The 23,145-nt window shown below is 41.8% G+C and overlaps 1 pseudogene; it reads left to right on the plus strand.

Annotated features, from left to right (window-relative positions):
• Nucleotides 1-18,799: 18,799 nt before the first annotated feature.
• LOC139735061 (uncharacterized) lies at nt 18,800-20,673 on the plus strand (annotated as a pseudogene).
• The last annotated feature ends 2,472 nt before the right edge of the window (nt 20,674-23,145 follow it).

A 23,145-nucleotide genomic window follows, 5' to 3' on the forward strand; every position in this document is an offset into this window, starting at 1 on the left:
TACAAGTCTGTGCAGGCGAGGTAAAAGTGAAAGAAACTGCAACAAATGTACTAAGTAATTTACTGACCGCGTGTTAACTGTTAAAATATCCTGGTCAGGTCTGAACTATATTTTGATGCAAGCTAGATCCATACTATAAGTTTACCTCAACTAGATAGACCTCGTGCCCTTGCCTTTGTTTTCACCACTTGTGACCAGTCCTAGCTAGTTTTTACACTGATCTAGAGTGCTTAGTCGAGACAAATAAATCCATGCTGCAACTAGAATCTTATTTCAAATGCTAACACTACACTAATGTATGTAGGCTACATGTCCATGTATGATGTAGATATCTCAAAACACCTGCATACAAACTGACACACACTCACGTGCACACACATACATGCACACACACATACACACACACACACATGCATGACAGAAAATAACAATTAACTTAGATGACTCACTTCAGTTTGATATTGACTGCAGATTTGTGCTGACGTAAAGACAATGCAATTCAATATCGATATACAGGGGCGGATCCAGGAATTCTGTAAAGGGGGGGGCGTGACTCATATTTCTGATCGCACTTCCGGGTTTCATTTCATTTTTTTTCTTTTTATTTCTTTTGTTTTTCACGAAAAAAACAAGGGGGGGGGGGGGCGTGCGCCGGTTGCGCCCCCCCCCTCGATCCGCCACTGATATAGACTAGTCTAACCAGTTAGTGGTTTCCGATAACTGATAAGCTTCAAGTTCTAGTTAATGTGAGATATTGAAAAGAATATATCGAGTATTGCCTGTGAATTCTTAAATAGATATAGATTTTTTCTTATTGACTTTAAGATAAGCCCTACACCAGGAAAGTATGTTAGCACTTAAATGCAGCTAGGCCTAGTTTGGCTACCAAAACAGTAATCCTACCTAGACAATGTGTGCTATGGATGGCTATGCATAAGATTTTCACACAAAATTACAAATATCAGAAGATATTTTAAGCTCAAATTTAAGCCATCCATAAGTTCACATTATCAAGGATGATTATCTTGACTTTTAAAACTATAACATTTTCTTGTAGACCTAGGCATGCTACGTATCCATTGCTTATAGAAATAAATCTAGATGACTTCAAATGTAGTGCCTACTCTATACAGACTGCTGAGCACCTCCATACACAGAATGCAATGTATGGGACTTATCTAGACTACTCTAACATCTTGTAGAGCAAATTGCTTTTAACAGGGCAAAAAAGCAGTCTTGAAGATAAATCTAACTAAATTTCTTGGAAAAGTTAGACTGTACATTGGAATTTAACTTACATGAGATGTTCTCATGTCCACAAAGGGGAAGAATGCAGTAGTACCAGACCGTATCAGTCCAATCCTGTCTAGCTTCATCTGAGTTAGATGTTGAAGTTCTCTATGTTCTCAAATTTCAACCACAGAGGGCGCTCTTTTATATATTTTTTTTTCTTATTTCAAAAGGGACATTCAGTTACTTTTTGGCATTTAAACACAAAAATCAATTAGAGAAATGCCTAAAACCTGAACAGAGGTAACAAGGACAAATTAGACAATGAGAAAAAGGAAATATAGTTGAAAATAATGCATGTATCTTAATATTATTCAGCATAAAAGGAGCATGTTTATTACCCCTGGTAAAAATTCTGGTCTCATATGGGCAAAAATCTATTAGAAATCAATGATTCTTCATTTCAAAAATTATGATTTTTGGTATTCAAAATAACCTGATATCCCATGAAAATAAAAAATAATGTTTGGACATTCAAGTTTCATAAAATATCACAGAATTGATCTAAAAGTGAAGGACAAAAAGTTCATATGGCGGCCATTTTGAAAATGGCTGCCACGGCCGTTGAGGGCGGTATTCGCGATGGCCCAATATCTGAATTTGTTCAGAATGACTTGGTCTACATGCATGCCAAATTTGGTGCTTTTATCATAAAATGCACAATTCTTTGGTTTTTTCAAGCTATGCCTCTCCACTATATTGGGAGAATCATGCATTATGGCGGAGGCATGCCAGTCGCCTTAGCGACATTTCTAGTTTAAATACTGAAATATTACTTAGATTTAGAACAGTTTACAGCAAACTACCTTAAATATTTCATACCATTAGCATTTCAATAATTTAGAATAAAACTGAAAATCAAGGTGCACATGTAATTGTACATACCAGGAGTTTGACAGTCCTGACAGTCCTGCTTGGCTTCCAAGCAGTCTAGCAGCCTTTCTTGGAGGCAACGATTCAGATTTCTGAGGCTCTTCACCTCGGTGCGCAGAGACACCAGTTCTATCTTGAGGCGCTTGTTCACCTTCACAAGTGGGTTAAGGGCATCCTGCTCAGCCTCAGGCACAGGTCGTACGGCTGCATGCAGCTGTTGGCATCACCACTGGAGCCCACTTCTCCATCTTCTTTGCCATGATCTTCTTAAGTTGGGTATTCCTTGTCACTCCGAGGGTGATGGTCTTCTCCTTCTTTTATAATCAAAGTCATATGGACAATGAAAACTTATATTTCGTCATTTAGCATGCTTGTATTTCGTCATTTAGCATGCTTGATCCGTTCAGGATCCAAGGGCACCTTCACAGGACTATCCTTGAATTGAGGGCAAACTTTGCCCTCTATGGAGCTGACCCTGAGCACCTCTGAACCAAAGAGGAGAACACCTAGCTCCTTCACAACAGAGAGTTCTTCTGTTCTGAAGAAACAAGGTGGAACTTGTCCTTATCCACTTCGATGTTGTTGCCAATTACCACCTGCACTATGACAAAATATGACAAGGCAAGGAGGATGAAATGTGCATGATACCTATCCTGTATATGCAGCATAAGACTTTATACATTCTTTTTTAAATACTGAAATATTACTTAGATTTTAGAACAGTTTACAGCAAACTACCTTAAATATTTCATACCATTAGCATTTCAATAATTTAGAATAAAAATGAAAATCAAGGTGCACGTGTAATTGTACATACCAGGAGTCTGACAGTCCTGCTTGGCTTCCAAGGGGTCTAGCAGCCTTTCTTGGAGGCAACGATTCAGATTTCTGAGGTTCTTCACCTCGGTGCACAGAGACGCCAGTTCTATCTTGTGGCACTTGTTCGCCTTCACAAGTGGGTTAGGGGCATCCTGCTCAGCCTCGGGCACAGGTCGTACGGCTGCATGCAGCTGTTGGCATCACCACTGGAACCCACTTCTCCATCTTCTTTGCCATGATCTTCTTAAGTTGGGTATTCCTTGCCACTCCGAGGGTGATGGTCTTCTCCTTCTTTTATAATCAAAGTCATATGGACAACGAAAACTTATATTTCATCATTTAGCATGCTTCATCCGTTCAAGATCCAAGGGCACCTTCACAGGACGATCCTTGAATCGAAGGCAAACTTTGCCTTTTATGGAGCTGGACCTTAACACCTCTGAACCGAAGAGGAGCACACCTAGCTCCTTCACGAACCGTGAGTTCTTCTGTTCTGAAGATACAAGGTGGAACTTGTCCTTATCCACTTCGATGTTGTTGCCAATTACCACATGCACTATGACAGAATATGACAAGGAAAGAAGGATGAAATGTGCATGATATCTATCCCGTATATGCAGCATAAGTTGTTATACATTTTTGTTAGAATATTGAAATATTTTCACCACTGGAGCCCACTTTCTCCATCTTCTTTGCCATGATCTTCTAAAGTTGGGTATTCCTCGCCACTCCGAGGGTGACGGTCTTCTCCTTCTTTTATAATCAACGTCATATGGACAATGAAAACTTATATTTCGTCATTTACCATGCTGTAATATAACTTCACATAAATTAGGTGTCAGTGTCACAGTGCCCTGTTGCCATGAAATTTGTAATTGAATATAAATTTGTCTGCTTCGATTCACTGTCGACCTAATTGCTCCTGCAATTTGAGGCAGGTGCTCATCCCAGCGGTTCTGGGTTTTGCCCACAAAGCATCTCACGGCATGCATCAATGTGCAATTGCACCGCTCCACCTGTCCATTGGAAGCAGGACGATAGGTAGTGGTCTTCGCCTTGTGGATATGGAGAATCTGACAGAAACTACTGAAAAGTCTCCTCTCAAAATTTCGTCCTTGATCCGTGAACACTTCCAAAGGGCAGCCGAACCCGCAGAAAAACTTGTTCATCGCTGCGCGAGCTGTGACTTCTGCGGTCTAGGACGGCAGCGGGACACACTCCACCCACTTAGAGAAATGGTTGATCATCACACATGCTCATTGCCCAATTTCGTCTTTGGCAAGGGTCCAGGGAAGTCCAAATGAACTCTTTCCATCGGTACTCCTGCTTGGAAATTCGTCATAGGGCAACGGGCATGCCGTGTAGGTCTCTTGTTTCGATTGCAAGTAGGACACTCGCATACGTACTGGCGGATGTCCCTCCCTCTATGGTACCAGAAATACCGGGGTTTGATTTTAGCCAGTGTGTGATCGATACCCACCTGATTGTGGTGGGAATATCGTGATTGAGCCGCAGCACCTCTGACACCAACAAGCTTGGGACCACCACCTGCATATTCTCTCCTTCCTGATGACAGATAACTCATCACGAAGGGAGAACCTGTCTTTGTTGATCCAATAGTACTTTTCAGCACTTCCCCACAGCATCTGCGTGCCCTCACACGGAGCAATTTTGGATTTCAGCCACTCCCTCAATGGAGCAAGCTGTTTGTCCGCCCTTTGCTCTCGGGCGAGAACCGCTGATGGTAATAGGATGGGATCCTCCGTGACCAGGTGTACCCACTCGACACTGGCCAATACCACTTCCGCAACCACTTGCAAGCCCGTGGATGTTACCATCAAGTCGACGTGCGTACTAGGACACTCAGAAACCATGCCCGTTGGAGGGGACTTCTGCGACACGCTCCTGATGGTAGTCTGGTTCTTGCTTACTCACCAGGGGTATCGCATCATCCACTTTCTCCACGAATGCAGCCCAATCCTTGTGCGCCTTCAGGCAATACCGGCACCCTCGGCATGGTAGATCCAATGGGGAGAAGTTCAGCTGGAAACTCCTACACCCATCTGGTTCGGGTGGGATGCAAGACAACGCGTCTGTGTTGGCATGCTTCCGGCCCGACCTGTGCTCTATCTGCATATCGTACTGGCTTAACTCCTCGATCCACCTAGCGATCTGGCCCTTTATGGTTTATGACGACTTCGGTGGGGAGCTGGTTCCAAGCCAGAGTTGGAGTTCCAATCCAAAGTTGTTTTCACAATCTCTTGGTAGACAACTTCGTTTAGACTAGAACTAGTACTACGAGTCCATACAAATGTTTAAAATGCTGTGTGGTTGTCAGCAGGTTATCTCTTTAAAAAACCCCAACAGAAAACAAAGAGAAAACAAATAAATAGAATTTGCCAATATTGCGTGTTTGAAGTAAATCTACATTGTATGCTTGATAAACACTCACTGCAAAAAGGCCAACAGACTATATACAATTCTAATACATGTATTTTGGTGACGTTAATTTTCCCCATTTTTGGTATAGTACACATGATATCTGTGTAGTGGAACCAGCTCAAAATACAATTAAGATCTAGATATGAAATTCTTAATACTTCCACAGAAACATATATAAAAAACATAACTAACAGAAACATTATAGGTACCTTCTTTTCCCCATTTTTGGTCTAGTACACATGATATCTGTGTAGTGGAACCAGCTCAAAATACAATTAAGATCTACATATGAAATTCTTGATACTTCCACAGAAACATATATAAAAAAACATAACTAACAGAAACATTATAGGTGCCTTCTCTTGGTGTCATGAACCCAGTCGTGTGACGGTCCTCCTCATCCATTGCTACTTGATATCCCGATAGCAAGTCTAGGGAGGGGAACCACCTAGTGATGTATCTCCGTGGAGAGCATCCATGGACTCATCGATCCTTGGAATTGGGTAAGCATCCTTTCTCAACTTTTGGTTCAGCTTGCGATAATCGATGCATAGTCGCAAGGTGCCGTCAGCTTTCCGAACCAAGGCGATAGGGGACGCCTAGGGGCTGGTAATTTCCTTTATTATTTTCTTCTCAAGCAGTTGTTGGATAAGCTCCCTCTCCTCCTCTAGCTGTGATGGGGGAATCCTTTGGTATGGGAGTCAGATTGGCTCGTCATCCACCATTTGAATTTTGTTGGTAACTATCTCTGTATATAAACCAAGATCATTGTCTGAACAAGCGAAGACATCAGCATTTTCTGTTCCTGGGTTAAGCCATCCCACATCATACCAGTAGTGTTGAGGATATGGTCCCCCGGGGAATTTCCCTGGTGAGCTGTCTGAACCTCCACTTGTTCACACATAATGCTATTATCATCGATCATGATGGCTTGTTGGATGCATCCGACGGGAGTTGAGCCGGTATGAAAATGTCCTCTGCAGTAGAATTAACCAACTGTACTGACATTCGACCTTTGGTAGAGAATGTTACCGTGGGGTTGAGAGTGAGGCCCTTTGGAGTTTGCACAATCCCGTCAATCACTATGGCCGTTTTATCCGGGCATGTAGGACCCGTCACCTCTATGACAGGTGAGGGCTGGAACTCATGCCTTTCCTATTCCAGCGACACGAACAAGGCCTAATATATGGCGGCTCCCTGGTAATACCTCTGCTTGGATTTGTGAGACACTGGAGCCTATTATAGCTGACAATGTCTCAGTCGGCAACTCTTGAAGGACATTCATTACGAGCAGTACTGGATACTTTGGACTGCGCGCTGTTTTGGTGACAAGAACTCCTCTCTTCTCTGCTTTACTGCTGGCTATCACCACATCGGTCTCAAAATATCCAGAATATGGGATTTCCATTCCATTGGCTGCACTGAGGGTAATAGCCAGTTGATTTTTTCCAAGGCTGACTGTGGAAAAGATTGCCGAAAGCACTCCGTTGTGACAGTGGTCACTTGTGATCCGGTATCTATCACAGCCAAGAGTTCTACTCCACCAAGTGTTATTCTTGCTGTGGGGCACTTTCCGACGATCTGCTCCGGTCCCTCATTTCTTGAGCCATCTTCCCTTCTCTCTGAATCCACACCCAGTGCTTGGCTCTCAGCCCTGGGCAAAGTTAGTTTCCCTGATGGGAAGGTTGATGGCGCCCTGGCAGGTTATAGCAATGGGCACTGCTGTTTTATCTACCAAATAAAATATATGCTCATAAATAGACCATACGTTACTTGGTCCCAATGCAGGAAGGGTATTATTAATTGTTGCTGTACATCATTCATGTTCAACGGTCTGGTGACACTTAGTTGAATTAAAAGGTGACATTTTCTTCCATAAACCAACATTTGAATTTTCCTGGCGATCTGACAGCGCAGATTTTATTCATTTTGACCATAAGGCATTTATAGAGCCGATACAAGTATTACCAGAGTGCGCAAAACACTTGACATCATCATTACTATACTACTCTGAATAACCCTTTTTAATGCCAGTTAAGTTGGGGGGGGGGGTGGGGACACATGTATGACAGAGCTCTCTGTGGATCTAAATGTTCATTTCAAGTCAAGTTTGAAAGAACCCTTTTTTTCAGAAGCGCACAAGGTAGTGCACTCAATTTGGCAGTTTATACAGATTAAGAAGTCTGTTTTCCCACAACCAGAAATAAATTTCTGATTCAAAAATTAACTCTTACAACAAGCATGTAATTTGCCTGGTTCACCCCCATTTTCTTGTCCTTTATTGTCATTCAAACAACTCAGAGTTATATGGACTCAACTAATGCGACAAACTATGTGTACATGCACCGGAAAGGTTGTGATCTGTTTAGGCTATATCTTCTTCTCTGCCCATCTCTTTTGAAAAAAAAAAAAATCGCATGTAGACTATGTATACATGTATTTGCTGATGTTAATTTTCCCCATTTTTGGTGTAGTACACATGATATCTGTGTTGTGCATCCAGCTCAAAATACAATAAAGATCTCGATATGAACATAACTAACAGAAACATTATAGGTACCTTCTCCTTTGCTGTGTTCTCAAGTGCTCTCTTGGTTCGGCTCTGAGCCCTCACTGCAGCGAGATTCTCGTCATCACTGGACTCCATGCTGATCCTGGGGTCTAAAATCTTAGGAATCTTGATGCGTCCCACCTTTCCTTCAATGTGCTTTTCCAGCTCTTCCTATAGGGCTTTGATTCTACAGAGTCCAAAATTCAGTAACAAAAGCAAGTGTACATGCAAATATCTTTAGTTACATAAACTAAGAGTTTAAAAAAGGGTCTTGGCTGTGGTAGAACCTCCACTCACTACAATCTCTCATTCGTAATCTAGATCTGGGTCTGGATCTAGGTGTAGCACAATGCAGGATCTTTCGGTAAAAGGCACCGGGTGAGAGAGGGCGTGTGGTACTTTAGTCGAATCGAAGATGACTTTTCTCAATTTTTGCTTTGAAAACTTCTTGTGATATGCAATCCATTTGCAAATTAACACAGGTTAGACTGTCTACTGAGATTCTCAGTGAGGAATAGAAGCAAAGTTAGAATTGTCTAGAGTTTATCTACTTACTTTTGCTCTGATCTGATTCTAACAATAGATCACATAATAAAATTTCACTGCTTACCTGAAAGAAGCGAAATCTGGGCCTTGTAAAACTGGTCGTCAACGTCCATCCCATCTTCCTCTCCACGATCAACACCTTCACCATCGCTTGATTTCTGGACCCATTTGGTCCAATATAGTTTGCTCGGATTATGTGTCACCTGACACCAATAATTGATAGCTTATGTCTTTCGTTTCCACAATCGCCAGTTCGTGGTCATCCCAAAATTTCACGTAGGCATAACGAAACTTCATGTTGTCGACGTCGGTCCTCAATGTGGCCGTGATGGCGAGAATGGATCAAAAATACCGGTAATGAATTGATCTGATCTGATGCTAATAATAGATCGCATTATGGAATCGCACTGCCTACCTGAAAGAAGCAAAATCTGGGCCTTGTAAAACTGGTCGTCAACGTCCATCCCATTTGCATCTCCGTGATCAACACCTTCACCATCGCTTGATTTCTGGACCCATTTGGTCCAATATTGCTTGCTCGGATTATGTGTCGCCTGACACCAATAATTGATTGCTTATGTCTTTCGTTTCCACAATCGCTAGTTCGTGGTCATCCCGAAATTTCACGTAGGCATAACGAAATTTCATGTTGTCGACGTCGGTCCTCTATGTGGCCGTGATGGCAAGAATGGATCAAAAATACCGGTAATGAAATTGTGCGAAAAGTGAACGAGACAGAATAGAAGATTGACAATTAAGGCAATAAAGAGAAGCTCGGTTGTAGACAGTCGATCAAGTATGCCTGTTCATTTAATCAATGTGTAAGCCAAAACGAATGAGCTTGCTTAAAATGTTGCTCTTTTAGCTGATCTTTTACTTCGTTGTGCAGGAGAATATCCTGAATTTGAGTGACAGGGTATCTCATGCATACACAGTCCATTCTGAGGTGGTAAATAGGTCGGAACAAGACTCTGACTTCTCCTCAATTCTCCACTATTCTTGTCTATCCACTCACGGAAATCTATAGCTTCATACATTCATTTCTTCCTCAAATTTTGTCTTGCATCCATAACATCGGCATATGAGACCCACCTTCCTAGCCACAGAAAATGGCTGGGCGGTACAAGGTGTTCTGATTACTTTTGTTACTCCACAACCGCTTGTATTATCAACACCCCTGCCTTTAGTTGCCTGTTTTCTCCCGCTGTTTGCACACTGCCTCTGCAAGGCCTTGTTTACAAGAAACAAGAAATTCTGCAAGAAGGCCTTTTGTTTCAGCTACTGCTCACTCGTTCTTACAAATTTTTAAAGGCAATAATAGATACCGTGACCACAACAAGTCTTACCACCATTAACCACGCCGCCTAAGTACGTTTGACAGTTTTTTATTGTTTGTTTTGGTACTTTTTTTTGTTTTGTTTTTTGGATTAGAAGCAAATGCAACACAATTTGATAAATGATTCAGCAAATTACATGGGACGTTTAGATCCCATGACTGACATAAATTTGCATAAATTGACATAATTAATTCAGAATTCTGTGTAGACGTTTAATAGCTCCTTCAATGCCCTATCAGATAAAACAAATAGAATGAAAATCCACTGTAAAATGTCTTGAAAAGTAGCATTTTCATATTTTTGGAGAAATTTTCATAAGGCCTAATGAATTTTAGAATTATGTAAAATTTGGTAGCTCCCAACAAGCCCTATCAGATAAAACAATCGATTAGAAGTAGCATTTGTGTGTGTGTGTGTGTGTGTTTGAAGAAATTGCCACACACGTGTCTGCGTACGGAGCCTGTTTCATATAGTCCCCTCACGAACTATGACGGGACAAAAAGTCTGGCCTCTAAGACTAGCTTACGTGTACATTGGAGACCAGCTTCCCCCAAATGGGTGCAGTAATCGAACATACTCCGCCCAAAGCGTAGTCCCAATACGGGACTCATTGTTTTTTTCTCACTCTCTCATACGCCCTCATTGGTGGTAGCGCGAAGTCTTCTCGATTGCGACACGCATCGCGCGAGTCCACAAACTGCTGCCCCCCGATGTGTTTTCATTTTCCATTAGCACCCCAAGGTTGACCTGGCATTTTAAAAAAAGAGCAAAGAGATTCCAAGAAAATACATGTCAATTTAGTTTTATTTTCACGCTAAATTATCAAAGAAAGTGAGGCTCTAATGTAGCATGTGTAGATCGCTGAAAAAAATAGATGGAAATTTACTCTGATATGAATCTTAAACAAATCGTTTTAATTCTTTGTGCAACAATTCCAGATATTCATGATAAAAGTGAAAAAAGATTTAAACACTGTTTACTATAGTATGATTTTCATGATTATTATAAATTCAAACTCTACTCTTTAAATAATTTAATCAAACATTTTTTGTGCAACTCCAGATATTCATGGCTTCCATGTTAAATGTTAACAAAATAATAATTATAAAAGCAATTTGACATTATAAAAGGCCAGGGTATGCAACTTATTTCCTGATATATAATTCATACAGTCAGGTCTACATTTCATTAATTCCATCTGTCACCACTTAACAAATAAAGACAAATTTTTACCACTTTTGATATTTCCTTCATCTCAGTCATGTGGTCATGAACTATAACTAGTGGCAGCAGATCCATCATGGACTTCAGAGATGGTATGTGCTCTGCAATCATTCTTGCTGATAAAACCATCCAGTCATGTTTCAACTGTGCATTGTCTTGCATGTTTGGTAACAAGTCTTTGTTATCGAATGAATCCAAAGTGGCAACTGGATGTGTATTGGGAAGATGCCATGCAGAAACTCGGTGCTGCACTGCCATCAGCTGAACCATGTGATAGTCTTTCCCATAGTTCTCTCTTGTAGGGTGTCTTGCTCTAACCACCATGTCAACATTATCCATCACAAGTTGGTAACAGCTTGTTCGGGTAGCATTCAACTCATCTATCTTTTCTGTGTCACACATTGTTTTGAAGACTCTATATTTTTTCACTGTCTTCATGAACCTCCAGAGTCCTCTGCTTACGGGGTACATCATAGTCTTTGCCGCATTCTGTTGGAATTCTAAGTGTTGTATCTTACGACGAGCTAATTCCTTTGGCATTCAATCTTCTGAAAGTAGATTTTTTTTGCAGCACCTTCCTTCAAAATCAGGGCATTCAGAGCTTGATGAGCATTCATGTTACGGCTTCTGCAATTCAGCAGTACACTCGCAGCAATTACCACTCTTGGCTGCAGGCTTTCTATGGTTTTTCTGACATTTCTCTCAGCAGTCTCTAAAGCTGCAAAAAATGTGGGTGCAGTCTCTTTTAATTCCTGCTCCCGCTCATTGTAATCAAATGAAAGCATATATCATCCACAGATGAGCCCCTAAATGCAGATTTTGTTGTTGCCCTACGCATCTCAGTCACCTCATTTTTAATTCTTACAGATATTGCATTGTCCACTTCTTTTTGTGCAACATCCATGGCAACCACCTATTTTATTGCTGACATTTCATCCTCATGTGCTTTTCGCGAACAAGAACTATGGGGCTTGCAAAGCTGCTTTTAGAAGGTCTGATTATTTTTCTGCTCTAACATCTCCTACAGCGTTTTCGTCCACCAGGGGATCACAGTTGGGTGTAATATGCGTTACGACAGGCTAATCAAAGCTCCGTCCTGGAGTGATACCACATCTGCCAACATCAAAATGTCCCCTTATAGATAAACTGTCTCATGCTTCTCTAGCAGCTGTCTTACTTTTTATTCCTCCAGTTGAGGAAATCCTTCCATTTATTGTATACCTGGTGGCAGGGGCAAACTTCCCATCACTGGCTTGGCCTCTTGTTCCTCATGAGGCAGCAACCTCTTTACTACAACTGTACCTCATGTTCCTCTTGGCAACTTTCACATAAGGACTCAATGATATTGTCCTCCTCTAAATCAAGCACTACCTCAGATTTTTCCTCCTGGGTGAAGCTTCAGCTACAGTCATCCCTGGTGTGATCTGCACCTCCTTTGTTGTATCATTGACTAACAGCTCATCCAACCATTCACCTGCTTTGAGTTGGTGCAACCCCTCGTACACTGTAATGTTTGCCTTCTGAGTTGCTGAAGTATAGCTGTAGTGTACAACAAAATCACTACTGGAGGGTAGAGCAGTATCATCAGCACTCCATTCCCAGACAATCCGTCTCACTGAGAAAGGCGGGTGTTATGTAAGCGTTAATACTTAGGTACAGATAAGAGAATAGTTGGACAACTTAATGACACATGTGCACGCCAAGAAGTACCTTTCCGAAGCTGCTGTCTTTTTTCGCAATGCGCATGTGCAGCATAAAAGACGTGTCAGTGCGTGGCACGTGATCTGTTCTTCATAATGTAACAGCGGGAGAACCTCATCATGCATTGGGTGAATTTTGATGGGGCCAACTTTAATACTGGCTTCCTCCAGTTCTCCATCTTTATTTGGCTCAGCAGTTGTGAAATCTCCGAGGATGGACACGTCCGTAAGATGTTTCAGAATATTACACCTGAGTAGAAGTGGGCAACTAGAATGCTGCGTAGAACATGCTTGGTTAATTGCTTGGTCCACCACCACCAAGAAGCTACCCTAAAGCTGTCTCTCCCAAACCAAAATGGGTCTCTCTTCACAGCCTGCTATTGGTATTTAGATACATTTGACAATGCCCACAACATTAAGAAAGAGGCCAGTGGTGTCCTTCAGCTCTTTAAGTTTGCACTTTCAGCTTTTGATGATACAGGTATGATGAGGCAGGAATGATAGATGCTTCAGCTCCCGTGTCTACAATGCAACCGACTTCCATCCCCCAATCAGTGCAGTACAAGGAAGGGCTCTTTGCCACGAGACGTTCAGCTCATTTCCTCGTAGATGCTATTTTCTCCGTCACCACACCTCCTGGGTTGGCTTCGGGACGAGTTGATGGTGTTGGTGTTCCAGAGGTGGCTCCCGTATCTTTCTTTGGACCTGTTTTGTTTGCATGCCTGCAGTACACTTTAGTGGCAAATCATTTCCTTTGTACACGTCAACCTTATGTGTCCCTTCTTCAGACAATTGCAGCAGGTAAGCTCTGGTCCATCTGTCCCAGCAGATGGTCTTGCACTGGAAGACTGAGCTTGGATCAAATCCTGATTACTTTTTGTCAGTTGGGCAACATCTTTCTTTAGATCTAACTCCTAGTTCCCTCTGGCAGTCCAGACCGTTCCTTTCCTGCTGCTGAGTAGGACCCATGTCAACTCGCTTTGAAAAGACTTCTTGTACACGAGGTCTGCAAACTGGTTCTTGATCTTCGAAGAAGTTCAAGACCTCCTTTCTCATTTCCAAGAAAGCTTTGTTCTTGAAGCTCATTTCGATGCTCCTCAATTCTCGTTGAACCCACTGTTGTCGGGCTCCTCGAACAAATCTCTCCTTCAGGGACCTATTCTTGACTGCGTCCTCTCTCGTCGATAACCAAAGGTTGCAATGCCCCATTAACTCCTCAGAAACTTGTTACTTCACAGCCCTTTCTCTCCCTCTTTGTGCTCAACATATATCATTCCAGCTTACACTAAGTGATCCCTCTCTCAGTCCACAACTTTTATACTCTGTATGTTGTAAGTCATATTCAATGAAACATTCACTTAAAATTATTGTTTCTTCAAAGATTTCAACAATTTACCAATTCTCACGGCACTACGTTTTACCCCCTCCCTGGTTTTACAGGGCGATGTAACATCATGTAGTTAGTCCTCCTCCATAGAGCAAGCAGAATCTGCCACATCATCAGGGGTGTGCCTACTCCTGACCTGCCACATCATCAGGAGTATGCACACTATTGACTTAACCCTTCCAGCTGGTCCCTATCAGTGCGACCTCCCTGCACTTCCCAGACATTGCTCAGACCTTTTTCTATGTTTATCTAAAGCATATCGTCAGTGATATCCACCGTAGAGCCCGGTCCATGTCTATGTATTCCACTCCCATTGTAAGGTGAATATCGAGAAATGGCCAAACTGAGGTCCCATATTGTTCAACTGATTAGAACAAAGACACAAACATTAAATTCTGTCCCCTGATATCAAGGAAAGTTCATTCACCTTTTAAACTTTGGCCTCCTCGGATTTACTCATATTCGAACGCGACCTGCACTTTTAGGTTGTGTACTTGTGGTGTGAGTTTGATAGTCCTTACAACTCAAACCAGTGGAAAGTTATTGAGAGTACACCACATTGTGGAAGATGCCGTCACCAATGAAGACGACGGAAAAGGACGCCTACGCAGGCGAGACATAATGACTTTGGAAAATGATAATGAAATAACGTAACATCGAATTGAATTTTATCACAATGTAACTATTAAAATAATCATAATCATGGCTTCAAAACATGGATATATACTTGAAATGACATACACTACATTATTAAAATTGTGTGAGCATAACAAAACACACATGATAAAGACGCAAGGAGAGTGATGGAGACATAAAAATATCCACTTTAATTCTGAATCGACGTATTTTGTATATCAAGATAAAAACGCACCAATTATCACATTTATGTGATCCTTTTAGCCTGCATATAAACACAAAACTAAGTTACCATATCTTACGATACCTCTCTTGAGTGCACATTTAAAGAGTTACATAAATATTGAGGGTGGTACTATAACATGTTGTGCAATAACGAAATTGAATGATGTACACTTTTGTTTCCAATATGTTGATTGTATTAAAAATAAGGTAATACTTAGGTACAATTTTAAAAAGCTGTTATATAATGTGTAGAACCTGTTCACATTTGAGATGATAAATGGTGAAGCACGTCTTGGTGCCCTGTATAAAAATATACATGTACATGTAGTTTGATTGGATTAAAAACCCATTAGAATACATACGACACACGTCTCTTCTCGTCTGTTTTCTTGTCTTGTCTGTGGCCATTGCTCCTGCTACAATGTTATAACTACATGTACAATGTTACTGTAGTACAATGTATATACATGCACTATATATATATAATATATATATACATATATATTATATTATATATATATAATATATTTATATATACTTTATGTACATATGTATATTATATATATATATATATATATATATATTCATGTTATATATATATATATACTACGATTATTTCCTTGATTTTCGACGTAGTGACCACGTGAATGAAAGAGCGACCAGCAAGCCTCCCAGAATGTCGATGACACCTAGCACACTGAAGGACACGTCGTGTGACTGAGTTGCATCGAATACAGACCCTGTAAAGGGGGAAGGGGATAAGAGCAATATTTTGCAGTACTGTAATAATGTTGAAACTCCGAGGAACTTAAAAAGAGGCAGGGAAAGACCAATTTTGTTGCCTTATCTTTTCAGTTGCATTCAACAAATCACTGACCCCAAGAATATAGAAATAATAATGATAATGATAATAATAACAAATAATAATGATAACAATAATAATGATAATAATAATGATAACAAATAATAATAATGATAATGATAATAATAATAATAATAATAATACGTGAAATTGGGTCTTGGTTACTTGTCATGGTGATAACAGAAACGTGGAGAGATACCAGGGTACCCTTTGCAGAGTAAGTAATGCCCTCGCAGATCGCTTGTCATGTACTATAACCCTAATATTTTTCAGATGTCAGTTTAGCAAAAAAAGCTGCTGAAAACTGCTTATCCAATGAAGGCGAGCCAATGAAGTAAAATGGAGTCAAAAGGGGCCTGAGCTTTCGATCCTAGCAGAATCTTCGTCAGAGGCAAAATGACAAACAGGCAGGGAAAGCAATCACATATAAGGACTTCACACAACAAGAACAGACAGGGACAGGCTGGGTACACAAAACAAAGAAAACAAAGGAGAGGGTGGGAAGTCATGGGCAAGGAGCCCAACAGGTAAAGGGAGGGGGATTAGAGCGAGCAGGAGGGTGGACAGACAAAAGGCAGAGGAGAGCGGACAGACAAAAGGCGGAGGAGGGTCAGTAATGATCATGAGGATCAAGGAGGCAACCATTGAAGGAAAGGATGAATAGGGAGGCAACATCAAAGAAGATAAGGAACACCAGAAGGATATGGAAAGGGAAAGAGTGAAAAAAGCAACAGCAAGGGAAGGGGGGGGGGGGGGGCTGAACCAACAGGGAGCCCTAAAGGTGTACCAGGAGGAGGCAACAAAAGGAAGTAATCAAACATATCAAAGTATATACACATATAGTAATGGCAAAAGTGACAATGGAATAACAGTAATGAAAAAAATAATTAATATATATATATATATACAGATAGATAGATAAAAGAAATAAAATAAAGCACATGTGAAAACTGTATACATGTATGTAGATAAGCAGGCAGGGCAAAATAAGCACAAGTATGTATAAACAAACAAACCTAGTGTGTGTATGTGTAGGCGGAAAAGGCTGTATAAAAAAGACTCGGGCTATAGGAAGGAATAAATTGGGGAAAAAAAGGATCTGCAAATGAAAAAAGCGCAATGAAAGAACAAAATGAAATTAAAAAATGAAAAAGAGAAAAATAATAATGGTGGTAATAATAATGGAAAAATAAAGGTGGTTAGTCATTTCCCTCCTGGATGTTGAGGCCATGGGGTTGGATGGTGTGAAGTCGTCTCATCCAGAGCTTCTCTCTGCTGGTTCTGACTGTGTCTGGACGAGTGCCTAAAGATTCAATGCCCTGTAGAGTCATATCAGTGATGGAATGATCGGGTAGATTGAAATGGTGGCCCACTGGAGTGTCGAGCTTGGGCTCCTTGCCCATGACTTCCCACCCTCTCCTTTGTTTTCTTTGTTTTGTGTACCCAGCCTGTCCCTGTCTGTTCTTGTTGTGTGAAGTCCTTATATGTGATTGCTTTCCCTGCCTGTTTGTCATTTTGCCTCTGACGAAGATTCTGCTAGGATCGAAAGCTCAGGCCCCTTTTGACTCCATTTTACTTCATTGGCTCGCCTTCATTGGATAAGCAGTTTTCAGCAGCTTTTTTTGCTACATTTAGTTCCTTTTCTGCTGTTGCATCACGCCCACGTGATCCTCCTTATCCTCTTTGTCTTCTCTGTTCTGTTTTAATTGTTTTATTGCTTTGTTCCAGTTCAGTCTCCTTCCTTGCCCTGTTTCCCTCCCACTTCTCGACTTGTAGTATCTTTGTTTCCACAGTGTTATATTTGTTTGTTTGTATCGTATTTGTTACTTTCTTTTCAGGTGTTTGTCTCCGTTCCTGGTACTTTTCTCTTCAGTTCCGTGCCTTTATCTCTGAGCTTGTCTCATTGCCCTTTATCATTTCTCTGCACTCACTTTTCTGCTTAGCACAGGTTGGCCTAGCTGTACATTGACCGACTGTACTTACCCTTTTCCCTTTGATTTATCCGCCTTACAGGTCAATCTTGCTCCCCTTTTTGAATTTCCCTCAATTCTGACAGGCTATGTATTTCTCCTTCCCTTGTTTGGCTATCATTGTTCTTCTCTGTCCCATGCTTACCATGGCTAACCATCTATCTCTTTTTCATCAACTGAGGAAAACCAAGCTCAAGGCCCTCAGATTCTCATTTCACCAGGATAATTACAGATTCTACTCCCTCAACCGCATGATACCCACAGGTCTCCAACTCCACTGCACTCCAGCTCTTGGAACACTCTCGCCTGAACTACGGAAACGCTGGAACCAGACTCTACATGGAGCTTCCATCCGTTTGATTAACATTCTCTCCGAACAGTGTGCTGCCTCTCTCACTTCCTTTTCAGCTGACATCGACAGATTGGAGACTGAACTTCGCTCTTGCTGCACCGACACCCAGTGGCTCAAATACAATGATGAAATTGAATCTTGTCTCTCAAAACATATGTCTGACCTCACTGCTCGCAGGAACAAGAAAATAGGCAACTTCACGAAGAAACGTCAAAGGTCCAACAGATTCAGGCGATACACCACATCCACTGATGCATCCTCCACTTCTGTCGTTAACCTTTCTTCTTCTCCCCTATCTCAAGCAGAAACGTCTCTTCTCACAAAAGGTCTCAAGTTTTGCCCCACTCCACCCAAGGTCGATCAGATAGCACTCAGCCAAGACCTCTCCACTTTCTACCGCAGGTTACGCCTCAAAGAGTTTTTTCTCGATGAACCCCCTTCTGCTCCTGAGCCCTTTCATCCTAAAAGCTCATGGATTCCCCCCAAGAACAGAGTTCCCTCCCTGGAAACGTACATCGAAGCTGTCTCATCTCAAGTCCACTCCGCAGATACGCTCGACATTGCATCACATGACAATCTCCCAAAGGAAGAACGCCAGGCTCTCTCATCTCTCAAAAACAGGCCTGACATCATCATCAAGCCCGCAGACAAAGGATCAGCTGTTGTAGTAATGGACCGCCAGCAGTACATCGATGAAGCCATGAAACATCTCCGCAATCCTTCCCACTACACACTTCTTGACTTTGATCCCACCGATAATTTCTCCCAACAGATCCAGTCGACACTCGATGACATGAAGGAACATGAACACCTCACCAAGAAGGCTCACAAATTTCTCTCCCCCGTTAATGCCAAACCTGCCCGATTCTATCTCCTCCCCAAGATCCACAAACCTGGCAATCCCGGTCGTCCCATCCTCTCTGGAAATGGTTCCCCAACAGAGAACATCTCCCTCTTTGTTGATCACCACATTAAACCTCTTGTCTCACTCGCACCCTCCTACATTCATGACACACCAGACTTTCTCAGGAAACTCGATGACATCAAGGACCAGATACCCGAGACAGCAATCATCGGTACTTTCGACGTCTCCTCTCTCTACACCAATATTCCCCACGATGAAGGTATTCTAGCCTCCTGTGAGGCTTTGACTTGCAGCGGCCATTCCAACCCCCCCATATCTGACATCAAATCCCTCATGTCACATGTACTGACGAAAAACAACTTCACATTCATGAACAAGCACTACTTACAGGTATCTGGCACAGCTATGGGTACCAGGATGGCTCCCTCCTTCGCCTGTCTCTTCATGACCAAGCTAGAGCAGCAGATGTTAGATTCAGCCCCCTGTCGTCCATGGATCTGGTGGCGCTACATCGATGACATTTTCTTCATCTGGACCAGGGAGGAAGAAAGCCTCCATACTTTCATTGACCACATCAATTCTTTCCACAGAACCATCAAATTCACTTCTGATTTCTCCCAAGAAAAGACCAACTTCCTCGATGTCACCGTTAGGAAGGAGTCTAACCATGTCACCACCACTCTCTACACTAAACCCACAGACACCCATCAGTACCTCCACTCAGCCAGCTGCCACCCCCGCCACTGCAAAACCAGTATCCCTTACAGTCAAGCCCTCAGACTTCGCCGTATCTGCTCTGAGGATTCTGAGTTTTCTTTCCATGCCAGGAACCTGAAGAGACATCTCGCAGCCAGGGGCTATGGTACCAGGAGAATTCAACAAGCCATCAACAAAGTTCGTTCTCTCCCCAGATCTGAAGTTCTCAAACCGAAAACCAACAAGCAGGACATCACTGACAGAATACCCCTTGTGACCACTTTCCATCCCAATCTACCCTCTCTCCACAATATCCTTCGTGATAATCACCATATCCTTCACACCTCTGATCGTCTCTTACAGGCCGTCCCAGATACTCCCATCCTGGCATACCGACGCCCCCACAACCTTAAGGATCTCATCGTCCGTGCTGAAGTACCCTCCCTCACTGACAATTCTTCTCCTTTACAGCATGGCACATTCAAATGTTCAGCCAGTAGGTGCATCATTTGTAGCATACACATCCATGAGAGTGACTCTTTCACCAGCAACTCTACCGGCCTCTCTCACCACACAAAGGGAAACATCACTTGTACTACCACTAATGTTGTGTATCTCATCACTTGCAGAGTTTGTAGAATCCAGTATGTTGGGGAAACCAAGACTACACTCAAAAGACGCTTCTATGGACACAGATCTACTGTCAACACAGCCAAGCTCGACACTCCAGTGGGCCACCATTTCAATCTACCCGATCATTCCATCACTGATATGACTCTACAGGGCATTGAATCTTTAGGCACTCGTCCAGACACAGTCAGAACCAGCAGAGAGAAGCTCTGGATGAGACGACTTCACACCATCCAACCCCATGGCCTCAACATCCAGGAGGGAAATGACTAACCACCTTTATTTTTCCATTATTATTACCACCATTATTATTTTTCTCTTTTTCATTTTTTAATTTCATTTTGTTCTTTCATTGCGCTTTTTTCATTTGCAGATCCTTTTTTCCCCAATTTATTCCTTCCTATAGCCCGAGTCTTTTTTATACAGCCTTTTCCGCCTACACATACACACACTAGGTTTGTTTGTTTATACATACTTGTGCTTATTTTGCCCTGCCTGCTTATCTACATACATGTATACAGTTTTCACATGTGCTTTATTTTATTTCTTTTATCTATCTATCTGTATATATATATATATATTAATTATTTTTTTCATTACTGTTATTCCATTGTCACTTTTGCCATTACTATATGTGTATATACTTTGATATGTTTGATTACTTCCTTTTGTTGCCTCCTCCTGGTACACCTTTAGGGCTCCCTGTTTGTTCAGCCCCCCCCCCCCCCTTCCCTTGCTGTTGCTTTTTTCACTCTTTCCCTTTCCATATCCTTCTGGTGTTCCTTATCTTCTTTGATGTTGCCTCCCTATTCATCCTTTCCTTCAATGGTTGCCTCCTTGATCCTCATGATCATTACTGACCCTCCTCCGCCTTTTGTCTGTCCGCTCTCCTCTGCCTTTTGTCTGTCCACCCTCCTGCTCGCTCTAATCCCCCTCCCTTTACCTGTTGGGCTCCTTGCCCATGACTTCCCACCCTCTCCTTTGTTTTCTTTGTTTTGTGTACCCAGCCTGTCCCTGTCTGTTCTTGTTGTGTGAAGTCCTTATATGTGATTGCTTTCCCTGCCTGTTTGTCATTTTGCCTCTGACGAAGATTCTGCTAGGATCGAAAGCTCAGGCCCCTTTTGACTCCAGATGTCAGTTTAGTCAGGTACGCAATAAAGTACAATATTCTTTTAACAATCAGGGTGATTATGATAATGATAATCATAATAATATTATCAAGCATATCGAATCTGCTTCGAATTTTTTCCATCTGCATAAAGAGATATCTTGAACATTCTGTACACCACATTCATTAGAATGTCTGTTGTTATTTCTTTTTTTTATTGCTTTGTTTTGTTTTTGTTTGTTTGTTTGTTTACTTTTCATTGATAGGTTCAACCGTGATCAACGAGTCTCTATGCAGGATTTAGGATTACCTGCATGTTTGTACTTGTCGGTTCTAGTCGAGCAGTAATTTGATTTACGTTGCTTTCATCTTTCATGTTTCATACACTTCAACAACTGATTTTAAACAACGTACGTAGCAGTTATGATAATGCCTGGACACTGCCCACGTGGCACAGGGTTACCAATGTCGACATTATTTGTAAAGCAAATTCTAGAATGATTCTAAAGTCCAGTGGACGCAGTTGGCAGGTACATGTACTTGTCAGCTGTTTGACAGCTTTTCCAGAAGTGATTAATATATATATACAATAAAACAATGAAATTAAGAATAAAGACAAGAAAAGGAGTACACAATGAATGAAATTACGTGCTCATGGACAGTATGATGTTTGATAGTTATGAAATAATTATGCTTTTTCGTATTGGCCAACGATAATAGAAGAGTGTGGAATTTACATCATAGGCCCATGTAGAAATTATTTAAACCTCTAATTTTGATGTATTTTTTCCTATTTTTTTCATTTTTTGAATGCAGATGGCACTGCCGATAGTTTTGATTCTCCTTATACAAAGCATGCACTGTAATTGCACAAAATAAATTCCGGCTTTATGTATTATGACATGCATGTACAACATGTCGTTGAATGACCTACCTACACTCACCTAGAATGGCTCCGCCGATTGGTGAGCCAATGCCCACAGTGAAATATATCAACGCTGCTGCGGCCTTGTAATGATCAATCCCCACAGCTTCTTTCAGAAGGATGAGTACAGAGGAGAGCTTACCTCCAAGGGTCAATCCGTTGACGAAGGCCAAGATTGTTAGGAGCCAAAACGACTCAGCCAAGAGATTGGCAAAGAAGGCACCAGCAGAAAGCAGGCAGAAGATCAAGTTAAGTTGTTCAATATGCATCCATCGCCGAGATGCGAGCAATCCAAACCCCACCCTCCCCAAAGCGTCCCCGATACCACCAGCAAGAGATACATAGACCGACTTTTCTCCCAGGCCCTTTGCCTGAACGTTTGGTATGGCGAACTGGATGAGGCCGTTATAGGTCATTCCGAAGAAGACTGAATAGATGCACAAGACAATAAGAAGGGGGTGCTTTCGGAATAGCTGCAGCTCAAATGTCTTGACAATAAAGGTGAAGACACGACAGAGGACAAATGTAGATGATTTGTCTTCATCTTGTTCGCTGTGTGAAGAGGTTCTCAAGTTGACGTCTTCTGTGCATTTACATTCTGATGGATCGTCAAGGCCTGGCCCGCACACTTCCTCTCTCATGCTTATACTATCGTCAGGAGTTTCCGACAAGTTACAGATATCAAAGACGTTTTGCTGCTTCTCACT

This window comes from Diadema antillarum, unplaced genomic scaffold (genome assembly GCF_040938485.1).
Source record: "Diadema antillarum isolate AM-2024a unplaced genomic scaffold, OU_Dant_1.0 seq00000563_RagTag, whole genome shotgun sequence".
In the NCBI taxonomy this organism is placed as follows: domain Eukaryota; kingdom Metazoa; phylum Echinodermata; class Echinoidea; order Diadematoida; family Diadematidae; genus Diadema; species Diadema antillarum.